Source organism: Syzygium oleosum, unplaced genomic scaffold (genome assembly GCF_021117445.2).
Source record: "Syzygium oleosum isolate NSW1041296 unplaced genomic scaffold, Sole_v2.1 Sole_v2.39, whole genome shotgun sequence".
NCBI classification, from domain to species: Eukaryota; Viridiplantae; Streptophyta; class Magnoliopsida; order Myrtales; family Myrtaceae; genus Syzygium; species Syzygium oleosum.
In genome coordinates this window covers 1,898,237-1,910,903 of record NW_026607523.1, presented here as the reverse complement: position 1 = coordinate 1,910,903, position 12,667 = coordinate 1,898,237, and the positions used below count along the sequence as shown (strand labels likewise).

The following is a 12,667-nucleotide window of genomic DNA, read 5'->3' as shown; positions in this document are numbered from 1 at the left end:
CTTCAGATTCCCAATCCGGCTTGTATTGTCAATGAACTAACAGGAAAAAGTATAAGTTCTTGGTGTGGATCATTTTTAGAAGAGTGAAGAAGACTCATAGAATGGCATGGATTGACTTCCCTAGACAAGTGACATCTAAGGAACATTTGTATGATGATAGTTGGAGAGTAGAAATCAAAATTTGAAGTTGATGATCTAAAGTGTAAAGAGCGAAAATGTAGGTCACCTTTGTTTGGGTATTATGCATGTTCCAGGAGCTTCTGATCCGAATAAAATATAGCTTTGAATGTGCGTTTTGGCTGGTTACCATGAATGTTCCATTTTCTTGCTTTTGTCTATTATTTTATTTATCGTTCTATCTCTACCCAGCATAGAAGGTAAATTAATCAGTTCCGTGGGGTATGGGGTTTGATGCTTTCCGTTGTCAATATTGATTCTTATTAGTTCACCAGGGACAGTCAGCTGTAAAATCTGCAAATCCTGCTGAAATATATACATCAAACCGTTTCGTGGTAGATTTTCCTGTCTCTATTCTAATTACTGTCTTCTTGAAAGAAATGTATCTTTAAATCAGTACTTTGTTGTAATAAAAATAGTCATTACTTTTTAAATAACTTATTGACAAATCACGAGTTGGAAATTCGACTTGTTCACTTGTATGTATTATGATCTGATCATAATATGATTTACTGTGTATCCCGCTGTATTTGAAGTGACTGGTGTGGCAGTAAAGCGGGTGCACTTATGTGTCCTTCAAAATACTCAGTTGCTGCTCTTAATTTTTCTTAGTCCGTTCCTCCCTTATTTGTACCTGCAGTGCCACCTTTTCTTCTCCATTAGACTGTCATTTTCTTCCCTTTCTGTGTCAGTGCTCTTTTAAAGTCCCTCGCCCTTTGGTAATTCCATAGTAGAAGCTTCCTAAATGATTGCATACATTGGAACTATCATAAGTGTGAAACAGTTATCCTTCTTACATCCAGGCTGTGGTCTTTCCTTGCCTATTAAATATACTCAGAAAGATCTGCATATCTGTTTGTGCTGTTCCTTTCTGGATAGAACGTAATGAGTTTTGCATTAAATAAGCGATATTGGGTTACGTCTAGCTATACAAACTTGTCATTTCAAATGGATTCACTTGCAATGAGTATGCATTAAAATGAAAAACTAGTTTGCTTAAATTTATTGCCAGGACATCTACAGTTTGTGTGCTTGTGGGTGGTACATATCACATCTATTTTTGCTGAGTTCAGATTTATAAGTCTAGCACTGTTGAGACTAGTGGAAGCTGATTGGTCTGCTAACTTTTAGTGAAAGATGACTTGAGTTCAATTTATACAGCTCCTGAAACACAGAATGGTGATTAGTGGCTGCTATGATAAGGCAAAAGACATTTTGCAATTCCTGCTTTTGGTTAATGCCCTTGCGAGATAAATTTGATAGGAGAGTAACAATTAGAATGCTTGATGAATATGATAGGAGAGTAACAATAAGAATGCTTGATGCTGCTAAATTGTTGCATATTCATATTTGTTAAAGATCCTTTCTGGCACTGTCTGTTTCCGCAGATGCCATCACCCTTGTATTTCTTTTTTATCTTTTGTTTCCTTTTTTTCTTTTCGCCAATTTATGTGATTTCCATCTAGTTATTAATTTGCTTGCAGCACACTAAGAATTTATACGTCTGGGTTTTTTCTTGGGGAGGTAATTCCAACATGTGTTGTTATTTATGCTAAAAAATTGGTCTTACTGCCTGCATCTGAGATAATTCTGAAGATTTGAGTTGGTTAGTTTGTTATGGCTATGCCGCTATGTGTACGGTTGGTTAGTTGCTGGCTTGTAATTTATCTTCTATACTGCTTTGGGCGATGGGAACCTCTCCCCCAGCATTGCTAAGTTTGGCTTCTTTATGGAGATGTCTCAGATGCATGGTGATTCTCATTCATTGTTTTCTTTTTCCTTTTTTTTTTCTTTTTCTCTATGAATTATTCTGTATAACATGCTGTACCTTCCTGTGTTTTATCGTGTGAGAAAAGACATCACTATGATGCGTTTCAATTATTGCTAAACTAGTCATTCTAACTAGGCACAAAATGTGCAGAATGTATTTCCACTTTGTACTTGAATAATATTGGACACAGAGCTCTTACAATGATAACAAACAATAACGACAACAACCAAGACTCATCCTACTAATTGAGGCTAACTGCACACGTCATCTTGCGTATTGCGTTGTTCAATCTTCATTGAGCTCCAACTGCTCGAGATTTTAGCTTAATGGTCTCCTTACACATCATTGTAAGCCTTCGCCCAGGCCTTTTAACATGTATAATATGTTCTTTCCTTCCATATGTTTTCTTTCTTTTTTTTGGTTGTGAGATAGCCAGTCCTGATCAATTTATTCCCACGCTAATGGTAGCTTCTGTGATTGAAATAGTGGTTGTCAGGGCTATAATATGTGGTCACCTGATTCAATATGTTTAAGCTAGCGTGGTCTACTTTGTTATTGGTTAGCAGTAATAATTATAACTTATAAGTGGATGATATTGACGTCCTCGTTAGAACTATGTAAATGGTGGAGATTTTGGGTTCTTTAAGATGTACTCTGACTGTGGTGAAGTTTGCGCAACATTTTGTCAATGATCTTCTGTTGGGATGATAATTTTCATATGCAACATTTTAGTCATCTTCAGCATCCCAAGCTAGTATTCATCTCTACGAACTGGTGGGAATAATTTTGTGTTCTCGATGTCGGTCTCTTTTTTCGAAGAATGAATGGTTCATAGTCGTTGATTGAATTTTCGAGACAAGTGACGTCTTGGGGACACTTGTGTGGTGATAGTTGGAGAGTAGAAAGCCCAAATTTGAAGTTGATGGTGTAAAGTGTTAAGCACGAAAATGTAGTCCTGCTATGTTTGGGAACTATTTCTTAGAGGAGCTTCTTATCCGAATAAAAGTATAGTGTAGAATATGCATTTTGGCGGGTTATCAGTTTACATAGTTGAACGATCATTTTCATACTTTCCTCAGTCATTTTGTTTACCCTATTCCCTACACCTTTTATACATGGCAAATTATTTGGTTTCCCTGGGGTATGCTTTTCTTTGTCAATCTCCATTTTTCATAGTTTCCAGGGGCATGATGTCTGCTCTAAAATCTACAACCCTACTAATATATCATAACCTGTCCTGGAACACTTTCCTGTCTCTATCTATTGTTTTCTTAGAGGAAGTGTATATATCAATCAGAACTTTGTTGTAATAAAAGAAATTGTCATTACCTTTTAAACAACTGATTGATGTATCACTGGCAAAAATTCGACATGTGGACTAATATGTGTTAACTGATCAGTGACCATGATTTACTACATATCCTGCTTTATAGAAATGACTGCTGTATGCTGTAGGCCGTAGTAAAGCAGGCTGCACTTATCTGTCCTTGAAATTGCTCGGTTGCTGCTCTTAGCTCTTACATATTCTGCCTCCTTATTTGTCCCCATGTGCGAGCACCTTTATTCTTCCTACATCCAAGCTGCTGGTCATTCCTTGCTTATTGAATATACTCAGAAAGACCTGCTTATCTGTTAGTACTGCAGTTCTTTTCTGGAATAAATTTATCACGTTTTTCATTAAAATTGGTTACGGCTAGCTTTACAGGCTCATCACTTTGAATGGATTCATTTATAGAGAGTCGACATTAGGGTGAAAGCTGGTATGCTTATATTTTAGTTCCGGGATATCTACCTATTCTGTAATTGTAGAGAATATAAACTACCCATGATAAATTATTGCCATCTGCTTTCCATATGCTGAGTTCAGACTTATGTGAGTCTAGCATTGTCTGAACTAATGGAAGCCCATTGGTTTGCTGTAGGATTTCAATTTGAGCTTCTGGTGATGCAAATTGTTTGTCATTATAGGAACAGTCAATATGGTGACTGCCATAATATTAAAATATCTCTCTGCAATGCCTATTTTTCTTTAACGTCCTTGCGAGATAAATCGATGTGGGTGTAACAACAAAAATTCTTTGATACGAAGGAATTATTGAGGACCCATTTTATTCTGGTACCGTGCCCTCTTCCCGCAGATGCCATTGGCCTTATATTTCCATCGAACCTTTACTTCGCTATCTCCATCTGCTTATTACTTTGCTTGGAGCAAACTTAGCATGAAACATATCTAGGTTTTTTCTTTCAGATGCTATCTTAATATATGTAGTTGCATATGCTTAAAATCTGTCCAGTCTCAGTGCCTGCAATCTTAGAAATCTTAAGATGTAGAGTTGGTTAGTTTGTGTTGGCCGTGTGGGGTGTTGGTTACTTGCCAGCTAGTAAGTTGTCTTTTGTACTGCATTAGGTGATGGGTAGTACTGCTCTATTATGCAGTTTGGCTTCTCTAGACAGGTGTTTCAGATGCATGATGCTTCCTTTTCATGTTCTTTGTTTTTTCTTCTTTTTGTTTATGAATAGTTGTGTGAAGAGACATGGTGTGCCTTGGCACAAACTTTCTTTTTAGCTGAGACCAAGTGAGAAAAGACAGCTTTATGATGTGCTTCAATTAGTCATACTATGGCACAAGAATTGGAGATGTATATCGGCTTTGTGCGTGAATATTATTGGAGAACAGAATCCTCAGAGCAATCACAATAGCAATAACATCATCTGCAACAATCAGGACTTGTCCCATGCAGTGAGGCTAGTTATATGAATCCCTTGGCATTTTGCATCTTCTTCCCAGAGCCCTTAGAAGTGTGTTTTTTTTTTTTCCCTGTCCGTGAGCTATCGAGCCATGATCAATTTATGCCCCTTTTTTATGGTAGTTTCTGTGGCAGAGATTGGTGGTTCTTAGGCCTATAATATGCAGTCACCCGATCTAATATGTTTTAAACTGGCATGATCTGCATAGTTATTGGTTATAAGCAATAATTATAGGTAATGGTATTGTAAATCATGGTTAAAACTATGTTGCTGGTGGAGATTTTGGCTTTCCTTGAGCTGTAGCAGGTAAGGTGATCACGTAAAAGCTGCCTCCAGATAGTTGAAGCTTGAAAAGAAAATGGATCGCTTTTGTTTACAGTTGGAATAAGTTTTCACTTTCCAATGCATCATCAAATACGTTTGCGCGGTTTCTTATTGGTCCAAATCGATTGACAAAACCAAACATTGAAAGTTAACGGTTTTGTTTTCGCGTAAATGCGCCGGAATAGCAATTCAATGCAACTTATCTCATTATCAAAACTTACGTCACGTAGATTAAAGCGGGCGAATGCTAGTGAAGTGATCAAAACCAGACGAGATCTAGTCAATTGACCATTCATGGATGCGTATTAACTTGACGCTGACGCAACTTGACTCGTTCAGACAACCTTCTATACAATACCGGAACGTCATTAAATAACTAGAATAGCCACCCGACCCCTAAGTCATCTTCATCAGGCACTAACAGGATTTCAAGGGGTGTGCCAATGACATACAAATCATTCTTTCTCCTGATCGATAATCTGAAAACTTCGCTCATGTCGAGCTCTTCTGGAGTTTGCCCATTTGGTAGTGCACAGTTAAAATGGTGCAACAAGATAGCTAGCAGAAGCTCCATAATTGCATTAGCAAATGCAATGCCCGAACATATCCTCCTACCAGATCCAAACGGAACAAAATGATAATTTGTCCCGACAAAATCGACTAATGATTCAAGAAATCTCTCTGGTTTAAATCTTTCCAGGTCTCTCCAATAATTCGGATCTCTTCCCATCGCCCCGGCATGGACGATGACCCTCAACTTCATGGGCACATCGCACCCACCGATCTTGTATCCATCATTTGGTTCTCTTGGGATTAGCGGCACCGGAGGATGTAATCTAAGCACTTCTGTGATAACTGCTTTCAGGTACTTGAGTGCTTTGAGATCCAATTCTTGCACGTCGCCCTTCTCTTTCAGGCCTTCACGGACCTCGGCCTGCGCCTTTGTCATCACTCCCGGGTTTTTGAGTAATTCCGACATTGCTCATTCCACGGTTATTGCTGGAGCATCACTTGCACCAGCAAATTGATCCCGAATAGCATTGTTAGTAAGAAGGGTTAATACCATGAAAAACCCTAAACTGGTACACACCTGACAAATTTACCCCAAAATAATTTTTTGTCAATAAAAAACCCCAAGCCGGTACACCCGTGACAAATTTACCATAAACTATTTTTTTGACCTTAAAAATACCAAACTGGTATATTAGTGACAAATTTACCCTATGTTAATTTGGATTAATACCCTGAAAAACTACAAAACCGGTACACATGTGACAAACGGAGGGAAAAATCTCAAACTAGTACACCCGTCAATTGTCACGTGTCATTTAACTCAGTAATTTGATGGTAAAATTTTACGGAAATTAACGGAGGGTAAAATTATCACAGGTGTATCAGTTTGGGGTTTTTTGTTGTCAAAAAATTAGTTTGGGACAAAATTGTCACAGGTATATCAGTTTGGAGTTTTTCGTGATATTAACCTTAGTAAGAATGGGAGGATTTTCTTTTGTACGTCCAGACAAGGGAAAAGGACACCACAAAGTGTCATAACTTTTGTTTGGCGAGAAAATTGTTTAGAAAGTCCTAAACCTATTGTTTTTTTTATCGATTCAATTCTAAATCTTTCAATTTTGCCAATTGAGTCCTAAACCTTTTCGCTTCTTGCAAATTGAGTCAATCCGTCCAATTTTGGTTGGAAAGTGTTGATGTGGACGCCAACCGGTCTACATGGCGCTAACGTGGACAATTTTAACATTTTTTATTTTTATTTTATTCTTATTCTTCTTCTTTTCTATTCTTTTTCCTTTTTTTTTTCCTCCCCTTCTTCCTCCTCCAGCTTGCAATTGGCCAGAGGGGAGGTCCGGTGAGGCTTGGCCTCGCCAGATCTGACGAGCTCGAGCCTCACCTAGCCATGGCGAGGGCGACCTTGCCGGCCCTCCCCTCTAGACTCGTTAGATCGGGCGAGGTGGCTGGGCGAGGCTCGACCTTGTCGAATTAGGCAAGGTCGAGGCTTGCCCGAGGCCGGCGAGGTTGACCTCGCTGGCCCTCCCCTCTAGCCGATTGTCAGCGCCCGGTGATCGGCTCGAGGAGAAAGAAGGGGAGAAAAAAAAAGAAAAAGAAAAAGGGAAAAAAAATAGAAAAGAAAAATAAACAATAAAAAATTTAAAAATATTAAAATATTATTAAAAATTATCCATGTCAGCGCCACGTAGGCCGGCCAACGTCCACGTCAGCGGTTTTCGACCAAAATTATCCGAATGGATTCAATTAGCAAGAAGTAAAAAGTTTTAGGACTTAACTGGCAAGAAGTGAACATGTTTAACACTCAATTGGCAAAATTGAAAGATTTAAGATTGAATTGGCAAAAGTGCAATATGTTTAGAATTTTTTAGACAATTTTCTCTTTGTGCTCACTTGAGTACCATAATTTTATTTTCAATCACTCGAGCTAACTTCTAAAAAACCGTTCACTTAAATACCATAACTCTTTTTAAAAACGTTCATCACAAGTGCCGAAACTCAAACACGTGCCAAACGTTTTTTACAAATCATGGTTACTCGAGTGAACGGTTTTTAGAATTCATGGCATTCAAGTGATTGAAAAAATTATGGCACTTAAGTGAGCGCCATAGGAAAATAACGGCACTTTGTGATATCCTTATCTTCTCTGAGCAATAAAATCATTACTAATGTTGAAAAAAGAAGAAGCAAAAAAGATAGTAATTTAAGTCGCGTACCAAGAGGACACCTTTGATGTTGTCCGTCGTAAGATGAAATCCGGTTCGGAGGACTCCTGCCTAGGCAGGAGGATATCGGCAAAGTCTTCCTTGACCGAACTCTCTTCTCGGGTACTACTCATGGTCTCTCTCTCCTTCTTGTGATCATTCACAATACAATCCATGGTTTCATCGTATTTTTGACGGATCCCGTCTAGCTGCCGTTTCGTCCGGTTCACGCAATGCAGAATTCTACATGGCGGGAATATATCCGCGATGCTGAACCCGCCGGACTTCTTCACTCCTCCTTCAAGAGCTGAAAGGAGTTCCATCCTTTTGCTTGCAGCTCTCACCGAATGTTGCCTTCAAAACTACGGTCATTAGGCATGAAGAAATCTTGTTGCTGAGATTGAAAGGGTGACCCTGCAACGAGCGCACAAAGTCGATCAGATTCCTCATCTCATCTTCTCTAATCGATCGGAAAAGCTGCACGCGTTTGGTGCTCAGAAGCTCCGACACACAAATCCTTCGGATCTGCCTCCAGTAGTCTCCATGAGGAGCAAAGATCAAGCTTGAGTTCACATCGACCATCATCATCTCGATGGATTGAAACAGCGGCCTTTGCACGAAGTTGATCTCCTGCGTCTTCAGGACCTCCTTGGCAGCTTCACGACTCGAAAGGACTATGACTGTGAGCTCGCCGGCTTTAAGGCGGTAAATCGGACCATAGACTCTGGCTAGGTTGTTCAGTCGATTGTGCGGCAATTCAGGGCCTATTAACTGGTGCAAATTTCCAATGAGTGGCAATTTCTTCGGCCCGGGCGGTAAGTTCAGATTGTAGTTTGAGTTCTTCGCAGCATCTGCTTTGAAGAATTTAATCATCAGCATGAACAAAGAGAGAGAACAAGGAATGATGGTGGCAAAAAGGCACAAATGAAGAAGCATTGTGAACACTTCGGTCAGCTCTTTGGTGTTCGGGGGAGTAATTGATCCTTGCAAGAACATGCAATCAAATCAGTAAGGTATAGCGATCTCAAATAAATACTTTTTTGAACTTCTTGAGTCTACCACTCAACCTTGTTTCACACGATGTCCCCACCTCTTGACTTGTTTATGCAGCAGTTTTTATCTAAACCACTCAAAAGTTTTAAATGGGACTTGCTACAGAATAACGATGCATTACAGACCACAAATTGCCATTCAATGGGAATTCACTGCCATATAATAAATTTAAAGTCTTTTGGACAATTTTCCCAAATTTGCTGCATGTTATCGTTTTAGTTGATGTGGCGGTCTAGTTAACGCCGGCCGTCTTACGTGGCATGGCCACACACTGACGTGGATGATTTTTAAATTTTTGTTTAATAATTTTCTGATTTTTTCTTTTCTTTCTTTTTTTTGTTTCTACCACTAGACGCCAGGCCTCGGCGATATCACCGACCACAAGCGAGGGCGTCACTCTTTCTCTCTTCATCTTCTCTTTCTCTCTCTCTCACTCTCGCCCTCGCTCCTTGCAGAGAGTTCTGTGTTCGCCTTCAATCTCTCCCTGCGATTCCGCTGTGAGCACAGGGGATGTCCTCAGGATCATACCTCGAGCTGCAGTCCCCTTAAATTTGCCACTGGGCTGACATAGTGTGCCAATTATCGGACCTTTCCTAGGGAAAATTACTCGATCGAAAACATTCGGACGTTGCATCTGACCGATAGGAGTAGGTTAATAACTAACATTTCTACCTCGACCAGGATGGAATTCTACTTTCATTTTCTCTTTCCCCTTATCATTAGAATTTCGACTGATTTCCTGTCGATATTGTTAGCAGAGATTTTGGTGAGGTTGGTTTCCTTCAAACTTGGCCGATACCATGCTAACGATTTCAAGGAATTTATCAGCGTCGACTTCCATTTTAGCTTTTCCTTTGTCATCGGCGATGGTTGATTTTCCCTTACTGAATAGCCTCCTGAATCGTCTTCCTGAAGACAATGCAATGAGATGTGTTGTGGTTTCAGAAATGGTACCATTTACAAATCTTCTTGTTTATCAAATCCTCCTTACTTGGAACAACTTGGCCTTTTGTTAATCTTATTAAGCCATCATTCAGGAGTAAATTGAAGATCTCGTCCAACCTATTTTTGTTGAATGACTAAACCCGAGTTGCCTTAGCCCTGATCATAGATCGTTTCTTATACTTTGGTAGGTCTAGAGGCTTGACAAACATTATGCTTGTCATAGTCCTATATAAATCATTGTGACTTGAGTATTTCCGGCAGGTTCCCTGACGACGTTGCTTTCCGACACTTCCGAAGCTTTGTTCGCACCAGTGAAGCAATTAAACTTCGGTCATCCTTGCCCAGCGCTACGGCAGCCACCTGTAGCGACGTTGAGCCTAATAGCCAGTTCTTGGCCTTGCGTTGTGAAGCTTTTGTGCCCGGAATTGGCTCGCCGATTGCCGTGAATTCCGTCAAGCCCTCTCAATGCTGGTCATCGTTGGAATCCATTGTTTGATTTAGGTAATTTCCTACATTATGCTCAATTCAAATATCCAAATACCTAATATGAAGAATTTTGATTCTAATGTGATTTTGGTTGAGTTTTATCTATATCTCGAATAGGCAAGTTTCCCCATTTGGGTTGTTGTAATTGGGGATTTGATCTTTGAGACTAAAAATTGGATCCCTGAATAAATTTGTTTCGATTTTGGTTGTGACGAATATTTCATATATCGTTAATCATGTGTCTTTTAACTATTATATGTCATTCATTGCGGAAGCATCCCTATTACAAAAAAAAATACAAAAAAAAATTATTACATATAGGATAGATTGCATCAACTAAATTTCCTAAGTTTGGATTGCATGTTTTATGAATTATGTAGTAATTTAGGAAATGACTTAATTTAGATTAGGATTGAATATAAATTATTTCCTAGTTTAAATTAGATCATCGTGAAGTTTAGGAAGTTTCCTATTTAATTAAAAAAATAATAATAAAATACTTCATGCATATCTCATATAGAGTTTTTTTTTTTTTGGTCTGAATCTCATATAGAGTTAATTAGTTAATATCTGTCATATATTGCATGTTATTCAGTAATTATATTTAGAAATTGTGTTTAAGCCATGCATTACATCATTAGATCATCATTCTTTAATAACGTCACTTAGGTCATATTTAGGTGTCTTAAAGTTTAGTCTTTTATTTATTAAAAGAAAACTCAAGAAAAATAATTAAACTCTCACATAGTTTAAATAATAGGGTTAGTTTATATTGATCCTATTCATGTCATTAGAATTGCTTTTAGGTTGCATTCAATTTAATAATAACATAGTAGATTAGTTCATGATTCTTTTGCCAGTCACTAGAATTAGGTCATTTATAGATGGCATTTAATCAATCCATGTCACACATCATTAGTTTGATAATTCATGCCTGATAAAACTAGAATTGATGTAGACATAAAATTTAAATTAAATTGCATTCATGTTAATTAAAAATTGTTAACATATGTTTCATGTTTATAATCAATTCATGCATCATGTTGCACTCATATTTTAATTTGTGGTTTGTAGGAACCCTATTATGATGAACTTTGACTTGACTTTCTTAAGGTTTTGAGGTTTGATTATTTTCTTGCACTTTATTATTTTGATTTATTAAGTGTTAAATTGATAATTGCGCACCCACGTGATCACCTCTCACATGGTTTAGGATTAAAATTAACTAAGACTAGACTTGTCAAAATGGGTCCTATGCCCATTTCTTAACCCATATATGATGGGGTGAGTTGTTATATGAGTTACGTATATTTAATAAATTGGTTATAAATGAGTTAAACATAATACGGATGTTAAATGGGTCATAAATGGATTTACAACTCATGACTCTCTCTTTATTCTCTCTCGCCCTCATTTGATCTCGCATTCACTCACTCCACACTCTCACCTTAGTTTGGGAATGATTTTTCCTATATTGGGTTAGATATGAAAGTCTTTTAGTAATATTGGTCGGGTGTGAGCTGAGTATAGGCCGGGTATGGGTTACTAGATTTGCATTGCATAGAAATGGGTCAAAATAGGGTAAATGAGTCTATTTGAGTTGGACCATTTTCGACCCGACCCACCCATTTGACAAGTCTAACCAAGACTGCTTGCAAAGTATTTTTGAAATAAAGAGAAAATGTACCGAAAGAACATTAGATTTATTTAGTGTAATCAAGTTCACGTATCTATGAAATCTCTAGTTCACAAGGTAAGATTACTTAGGTTTCTAATTGGTCCATATATATTAGTTACGACTTCTAATTGAATTAAATTGCATGTATAATTGCTTAACTTAAAACCCAAAGTTGCAATTGGTATGAGCTTGGGAGAGTCCGCGCTAAGTATTTGCTTAGTAATCCATTAACTTTCCCTTGGTAATGTACCTTGAGGAAGGTTGCAACAAGTCTCAGTTGGATTATTAACTTTGTGGTGCATGAAAACTCTGAAAGGAATTAAGTGTCCGTGGTTTTTAGAATGCAATTTCGTCGGCATTTAATTAATAGGTATTTGTGCATAGGTTGTATATATAGAGTAATGGTGAAATGCATATCAGAAAATTTTCAAGTTAGAAATTTACCGAGTTGTAATTCACCTAGCGGTATGTAACATTTGCTAAATGTTTTGGTAGGTTCAATATGTTTTTCGGTATCATCGATATTTAAAAACGAACGCTGATTTTCTTGTTTATACTAAAACACTAGAAATCTTAGTAACTTATCAAAGTCTCTACCTTGGAACCACCTAAGCTAAGCCATCTGCCACCTTTTAATTTGGACACCTCTCTTTTCATTCTCCACCTAGTGTTTTAAACCCAAGGTCATCGTTACTTTTAACCTTGGTTAATTGTTCTTATCCTCTTGCAACTCTTATGTAGTCTTCTAGGTACAATCTC

General features: G+C 38.0%; 1 pseudogene; it reads right to left on the bottom strand.

Moving 5' to 3' along the window:
* Window positions 1-5,319: 5,319 nt before the first annotated feature.
* LOC115691965 (desmethyl-deoxy-podophyllotoxin synthase-like) lies at window positions 5,320-8,742 on the bottom strand (annotated as a pseudogene).
* Window positions 8,743-12,667: the final 3,925 nt, after the last annotated feature.